Here is an 8,608-nt window from a genome sequence, read left to right on the forward strand (position 1 = left end):
TGGCGAGTGCTAAATGTCGCCCAAGGCCAGAGAGACCGCTAGACTCCAGAATCAAGCCAGAACCCAAATCAGACCAGTAACCCAAACTCATGCCCATACGCAAACCAAACCAACCCATGAAATGCATGGCATTATCTCTTATGCAACCGGGGTCAGGTCACATTTTCAAGTCATAGTTACATGTCGTCACCTCCTACTCCTCCTCCTCCTCCTCCTCCTCCACCAACTCTTTCTCCCATTCTATATGCAGATGAGGCATAAGAGCGAGTGTTGAAAGCGGGAGAACAATGTGCATTCCGCAAATGAGTTTCTACTTGCAAATATTTTAAAGTTCAGTTTTTGTTAAAATACTTTCCTTGAAAATTTTAGACTAGATGGGAGTTTTTTCGTGTATATAAGGATTAAAGATAGTCAATTTAACGACTAACAATTTAAATTATATTCACTTGGTTTGTAGTGAAGGTTTTTGCATTTAAAGAGTTTATTGGTGAAGAAGGGCAAAGGGAGATATACAAGTGACATATTTTATTCACAAGACATTCCAATAGTACTTTAGTTGTTTCACAAGGTACATTCCAAGAAAGCTCATTGCATACTTTAGGGCCAAAATTGCTATTGATTATAATCATTGTTTAATTATAAATTGTAAACTTTAAGTTTACTTGGGTTGATGCCATTCTACTTAAATTAAAAGATCCTAATCTAATCTAATCTTTTAAACCAGCTTAAACAGATAAGGTATGCTTATATACATATGAATATATTTATTCATGGTCAACATTAACAGTTGTTGTAAAAAGAAAGGAAATGACTTTTATTTAACTTAAAACAAATTTAAAATAATTGATTGACTTAGTGCATGGTATACAGAAATCGGTGCGACTTACTTCATTTAGAAATATTTCAGTTGAACAAATGTGATCTAGAGCCACAGATAAAAGTTAATTGATTGCAAGCAATTTAACAAACCGAAGGAGAAACCAGCAAAAATAAGACAAAGAGATGGGACTAAAGAGAGGCCAGTCAGTCATGTCAAGGATACAAAAATATTTGAGATATTCCCATTTGCATATAACTCACATGAAACATATACAATATGTTATATGTGCTGCCACTTGGACATGTTGCATATTTAATTTTATATGTGTTTTTTTTTCTGTCTCCCCAAACCCCTTACCCCTATTACCCCTTGCAACATTTTTATTAATTTCCGTTTTAAGTCCCTCTATCTCGCTGGTTTTCTTCTCATTCCTGGTCTGCAGCAAGGACACGAGCATGTTGGAAGGGTAGGTACATGGACATAAAAACTTTTTGCTTAAAACAAACAAGTGAACAACGTCACATGTATGTATGATGGACGGTCAGTTACTTGAAAAGGAGTGACGAACCAACAGCAGCAGCAACAACTGAGCTTGACAGTGGGCTTTCCATACACAGAAAACATATGTACATATGTAAATCATCTAAACAGATGTGCACAACATTTTGTTGTTGCTAAATCATGGCAAAATGAAAAACTATTATGTTAAAAAAGAAAAAGAAATAAAATTGTTGACCAATAAAGAAAATTAGAATCATGCGAAAATTAAATCATGGTATTGTGAAAAAATAATAGTAGGTATATTTTTGAGCTTCAGTATGGTTTTTCAGGTGACTACTCATGACTACAGAATAAATTTAAAAAGGTCGAACTTTCTCAAACTCAACGTTTTTCGAGTCAAAGTCAATGAATTAATAATGCAAACGACGTCGGACTAAATGGATCTCCAAGCAGATTCAAATATATAGAAACCCATGCAAATATTTTAAACTTGCTTAAAGAGAAGTTTCGAAACTATCTGCAGTGAGAAATAAGCTTACCCGTTCACCTTAAAATTACTTTTTGACAGCGTACTAGCTAAAACATATTTAAGATATAAAATAGAAATCTTCATCATTTTTGGCTGAAGTACAAATTTAGCTTAAACTAGTTGGGAATTACAACAAGTTCAAAACGCATACATAGTAATGCTTTTGGGGTTTAAATAAACGACCTAGAGCTTAATCATTACCTTAAAATAAGTCTAGGTTAGTGACTACTTTAAGAACAAAGTCTTGTAAATTTTAGATATCTTATGTCAAAAGCGAATTACTTTTCTTATTAAACATAAAATTTTAATCAATCTATTGATAATTGAATAGATTTTGCACTTTCCCTTCCTTTTTGCTCAGTCGCCTGGGATACTCTACAGACAGATGAAAATTAACTTGCTCGCCCTCTCTAAGTTTCCGTTGAGATGAAAAAGCAAAGAAAATGCTTTCTAAAAACCATTTAAAGTTAATCAGATTAATTCATATTCGACTACATTTGCCCTAAATTCCCTTTGGCTGGATATCAAATCACCGACTACTTCTCTCTCCATTTCCTCCTCTTCTGATGATGGCTGACATTTTTGTTTGTATAGCCCCAAAGGGCGAATCGTTACAGATACATACATACATATACATAGATATAAATGTATGTATGCCTAATGTCACCATAACTCAATGCAAAACCTATTGAATCACAACAAATTAACATGCAAGGATATATGTACATATACAAATATACATACACATCTCGGGGAAATCGTTATGGGGCCCACAAGGACACATGTCGCCTGCTGGCATTATCCTCCTTCCTTTGCCCTTCCCCTTCTACTCATCCTCTCGATGTTGCTTCTGTTCTGGTTTGGCATACAAAATAAGCAGCAGCAAATTCGATAACAAATGGTTTGGAATTGAAACAACAACAAAAATGAACGTGAAAAGGACATTCATTCGGGAACAAATGACATATTGTCAAAGGCAGCTATGGAAAAAAAAAAATAAAATAAAACAAAAAAGACAAAGTCAAATCTAGTGTGGCGACTTATTGATACCTTACCACACTTAAAGTTAAAGTTTGAAGTTAAACCAGACAAATATCCAAAATTTCATTCCAAATTCCAAAATTTCTTTGGTATGTGCAGGAGGATTTCACTAATCGATGAAGACTTTATGAAACAAATTTTATAATAGAAATTCGCTGGAATATATTTCAAAGTTACTTGCAAAATTAAATTGGAAAATATCGATAGTGGATCTATAAATAGAATTCACTAGGTCATTGTAAGACTCCGAACCACTTTGACATCCAGCCAAGCATACACAACAGACTCTTCAGACGATTTGGCGACGCAAAGAGATAGAGTCATGGAGTCAGTCAGAAAGAGATAGAAACAAATTCAGATGAACAGATCAAAAATTAGGCCACCCCAAGACTAACTTTCGTTAATGATACTTATTAGTTTATATTTAGATGCCTCAATGATTTGGTGGTTTAGTTATACCCCATTGCAATATGCATACAGGGTATGTTACACTAGCATATGGCATAGACAGACTGTAAGTATTTTTTTTTTTTCGGTCTTGTTTTTTTTTTTTTTGTTTTTTGTTTAAGGCAAATATATTAAAGCGCATACATAAATTAAGTCAAACGACAATAAGAAATCAGAAACAGAGCAAACAGAAACAGATCAATTTCGTATTGGTGGAACAAATGGAACGTAAATGAGTGGAGAATGAAGGATATGCAGAGAATAAGGATAACAAAGACGAATTGATGAAGTCCAAATTAAATGAATTGCTAACTGAATTATCTATCGAATTTGTTTTTCTTCCACAAATGCGAAAAAGCTAATTAAAGTCAATTGGGGGGGAACTTTAATTCAATTTATTTGGCTGCACTTTGATACAGTAAAAATAAGTATGTGGAAATAAATCAGAAAGAAAATGTTTTACGTTGCAATCATTTAATCTAATTGTAATAATTTTCACTATTTTCCTTAAGCCAACAATCTTGGAAACGAGATGCAGTAGCTTACTTATTGATTTACAAATTTATTCAATTAATTTGAATAGTATTCGGTTAAACAGTTTTGAATTCAGTCAACATGAATGATAATCTGTCTTTTCACACACTCAACAAAAACACTTTGAATCAATTGCAATTAATTTACAATTAGCCATTTAACAATTAAATTGTATCTTCAGGCAGTTCATAAATTTCATTATGCGAATGTATTCAATTTATCATTCAGTTACTGTTCTCTCTACATAAACAAGTGTTAATTTTCCCAGAAACATTTGAAAAGACGGTTCTTTGAGGGCGAGGTGAGATGGCTAATGCAGTCGCTTTGCCTTAAATATGACTTAATTTTTTGGTTTATACAACTATATGAAATAAGATGAAAATAGGAGCAACTGCAACAACATGACTTTCGATGTATGCAACTTTTCAAGTTGCCAAAGGAGTGAGTGGAGATGGTAAAATAGTCGCAGAGAATCCTGTGCCGAGAGCATGCAAAAAAGCTGGTAAAAAATCCCCTAGAAATGAAAATCCCTGGCAACATGACCAGCAACACAAACGTGAAAAACTTTATGTTTTTGTTCATGTTATTTTCTCGACTTTTTTTCACTATCTCCCTGTCTCTCTCTCACTCTTTTTCTCTGCTGAAAAACTTTTAAGATTCACAACTGCAACACTTCCAAAAGCTGTATGTATGTGTGTGTCGAAAGTGCCTGCACATCCTGCATATCCTGACTGTTTACCAAATGAGTTTTATACTAGTTTTGCTTAATGCCAGGGGCCTTGCCCCAAAATTTATGCGCCTGGGGGTGGTTTGCGTACAAGCAGGAGAGGCTGACCGGGGCAAAATGGGGGGATTTGGGTGTAATAGACAGATAACTGTTGGCTAATTGTTGTGGCATTTATATGAAGGCAAGCGAAAGAGAGTCAGAAAGAGATAGAGACAGAGAGTGAAGTAGGGAAGGAACAAGAATTGAAGGATCTACGGTTGGTTAAACTTTAAAAGTGAGTCCGTACACTTAATGGTTATTAAATTTTATTAGCTTCATTAGCATTTAAAGTTTAAACGAAAGGCCAAAGATGGCCATAAATGAACTAGTTCCATGCATAACCGATTCCCAATTGACAGTTTAAACTTTTAATTGACCCCAGTGTGTGTGCGCAAAGAGGATTAAAATTCATTGTTTTTCTAAGATAATAAGCTTTCCAACTGTATGCAGTCATATTTAGGCATTAGTTGAGATGAACAATGTTTGTTATAATTTTAAAAATAATTAAAGTAACTTTAGGAAAAGCACCCTCGAAACCAGAGAATCTACAATCTTTTTCTTAGCAAGAAAAAAATTTTAAAAAATTTGGTACGAAACCATCTGGATATTCATTAAAACCTTCTCGCCGAATTGCCTACAAAAAGAAGAAACCAATTATAAAAGTTTCCCGGCCACATCGAAGACTTACAATTTGGGTATATAAAAAAGTGAAGTATTTAGTATAATAATAATTGTTGCTGCTTAAAATATTATCAAATATCAACTGTATCTTATAATGAATAATCAAATTTTCTGTTTTTTTTTTATACCCTTGCAGAGGGTATTATAAAATTGGTCAGATGTTTGTAACGCACAGAAGGAGACGTTTCCGACCCCATAAAGTATATATATTCTTGATCAGCATGAGAAGCTAAGTCGATATAGCCATGTCCGTCTGTCCGTCTGTCCGTCGGTGCGTACGCGTTTTACTCAGCCATCTTAAGAGCTATCGGGATGAAATTTTTTTGGGAGCTTTTTTTACCCGGGTGAGATAAAGTATGAAAATCTTTGGGATCGGACTACTATATCATATAACTCTGGAACAAAAATTTTTGCAAAAATTGGAGTATCCCCATGAAATTTACCAATATAATAGAATTTGATATAAAATCTCAGATCCCAAAATTTGACCCTGATCGGATAAATAGAACACAAGTTACAGTCAATATAAATCGGTTCAATCGCTGCCGGCAGCGCTGCTTGCTGCCTACTACGTCATCATCAAGTCAACAGAGTACATGCATACACACACACACGCAACGCTACATGAACTGTATGTGTATGCGTGCGTTGCTTTGCTTAGGGAACGAGGGAAGAAGAAGAAAAATTGTAGTATAAAGAGTAAAATTGTTTTGTTTGTATATTGACGAATTGAGTTGCAGAAATCAAATTTTGAACATGTAAAATTATTATTGTCAAGGACTGCAAGGGTATATAAACTTCGGCATAGCCGATGTTAGCTTCTTTGATATTTTTAATGTCAAAGGAATGTCGTTAAATTGGGGGACTTGTCATTCCTTTCTTAAATTAATTATCTAACTTAGTTTTCTTTCGCTATTTCCTAAGCCGCAATTTCGAGATAACAATAAACCATCTTACCTTCATATGTCATTTTTTTGGTGGAAACCAAAAAGAGATAAAAGAAGAGTTAGCTGATTCAACCTTGACTGTTGCCTGTCATCGTTTCCGTTTCCGTGTTGGCGCCACCTGACGGCAGCTGTTGTCACTTCACACTGACTGCTCACCTACTGGTGGTGTGTGTGTGTGTAAGTGCGCGATAAAGTTAGACGAGATGGAGCAGGGGCGTAGAAAATAAAATTAAATCCAAAGTTATTATTGGATGAATTGGATAAATGATATGAGTAGCAAAGGACCTAGAAATGGATTATAAACAAATAGTTTTCCAAAACATTAACAAATTTTTGTATATAAAACCCAGACACCTTCATTCCATTCGACCAGAGGAATATACTCAGACCCCTTTTTGGCTGATAGCCTTACGTAATGGATAAAACGTGACTAATGTTGGTTACATTTGCAAATCCTTGTCTCTAATTGCTTAGCATTTCGATTACATATGCGAAAGGTCAATGGGAAGCAGCCAAAAGGGCCTCTTGATGTAAAACCACTTCCAGTGTCAGCCTGAAGTAACAAAATGGAAAATGATAAAACCAAACGTTGAATATGAATTTTGGTTACCTTTTTGGAAACCCTCAAGTTACTAGTTGTGTTTGTCCTCCATAGCTACGCCCATGCTGAAAGATGTGCAAAAAAAGGGGGAGAGGAGTCCTTTTTACGTTTGCGAAATAAATTGCATTTGTTTTGGCCTGGCAGGCGCATTCCATATTTTTATGCTGCTTAACCCTGTGGAGGTCGCATTTCCCTGTCCCCTCTTTTTCAGAGGTTTTCTTTTTTTATTTATTTGCGTGCCAACTCAGTCACGTTCCCCGTCGTGAGCGGGGGCTGGCAGTTGGCAAGGGGCAAGGGTAAAAGAGGGGGCACGGCCAGCGGAAGTCTGCAATCAGCGTTTTATGCATTCCTGCGCAACCAATTCAACAAAAGGTGCATAATTTTTGGAACAAAATTTTGTTGGAATTTTATGCACGAGAGCGTTTCTGGTTTAATTTAACGGTTATTTATATATTTTTTGTGTTGTCCTGTTTCGAAAACTTTTGCCCAAACAAATTGGAATTGCTGCAAAGCAATTGAAAAACAAAAAATACAAAAAAAAATAATATTAAAATGCAAAAATATTTAATTAAAGAAAATTTATGTGAAGTCGTTTTTGTAGCTTTTTAAGATACATTTTTCAATCTTTCTTTGTTTCATTCGCTGTAATTCTCAACTAGTTTTAGCTCTTTAGCACAGTCTGTTGAGGAGTCTCCATAATTTAAAATTATAGAAAAACTAAAAATGTTCTCGAGAAATGTTATTGAGAGTTTTCATTATTCTTATTAAACAATTTTTAGTTACAACTTTTGTTTCGGATTTCACTTTTTTATTTTTTATGTTTTTGTTTTGTGTGTTCATTCTAATTGAATAATGTCTCCATAATTTATTAAACAAATTCTGCCTCATAAAATGCTAATTGTTTATTTTATTTTTGGGTCCTACTTCTTTCCTTTATCCTCTGTTTCATCGGCTCCCCTTTATAAGCCTTGTCCTGCTCCCTTTCTGTCTCTCTAATATTAAACATAATTGCTGTAAATTTTCAAAACAACAATTTGCCATAAATGTTTTCAAGATGTCCTTATCACTCTCCACCTTGTGCCCCCTCGCCGCACTGCCTCTGTGTGTATGAGTGTGTATGTGTGTGTGGTAGCAACCCAAAAACTTGTCTTAACTTTAATTAAGTGGCATTATGTTCAATTAGGCAAAAGTTTCATTTCGAATATGCAAATTAACACAATTTTCTATCTTTCGCTGAGAGTGTGTGTGCGTGTGTGTGTGGGTGGGTGTGGGTGGGTGTAAAGTGCTTCTAACTTCTAAATTTATGCCTTTTAACATGGTTTCACATTTAACGAGTATGAAATATATTGAGGCAAAATCAAAGACTAATAATAAATTTTATATATATTTTATGTGTGTATCTACAAACCTTGTTCCATTTGGCAGTTAACAAAAAGAGGAAATTTGCCTAATTTGTTGGCCACAAGTTTTCCAGGACTTGAAGTTAAAAGCAATTTGTGGTTGGAATACTATTTTAGACGATGAATTACTTGGAAAGTGTGTCATGTAGCCATCAGATTAGTCGGAAAATTAAGCGCCTAAACTGAGATTTAGAATATTTAAAACGATTTCAGATAAAAACATGAAATTATCCTTAAATATAATTATATTCAATTTTTATTAGGTTTTTGAGGATTTGGATCAATATTTCAGCACTTATGACTTTGCAGATCTTGTTTGATTAAAACTCAAATAACTTCAG

The sequence above is a fragment of the Drosophila tropicalis genome, unplaced genomic scaffold (genome assembly GCF_018151085.1).
Source record: "Drosophila tropicalis isolate 14030-0801.00 unplaced genomic scaffold, ASM1815108v1 contig_1187, whole genome shotgun sequence".
Lineage (NCBI taxonomy): Eukaryota > Metazoa > Arthropoda > Insecta > Diptera > Drosophilidae > Drosophila > Drosophila tropicalis.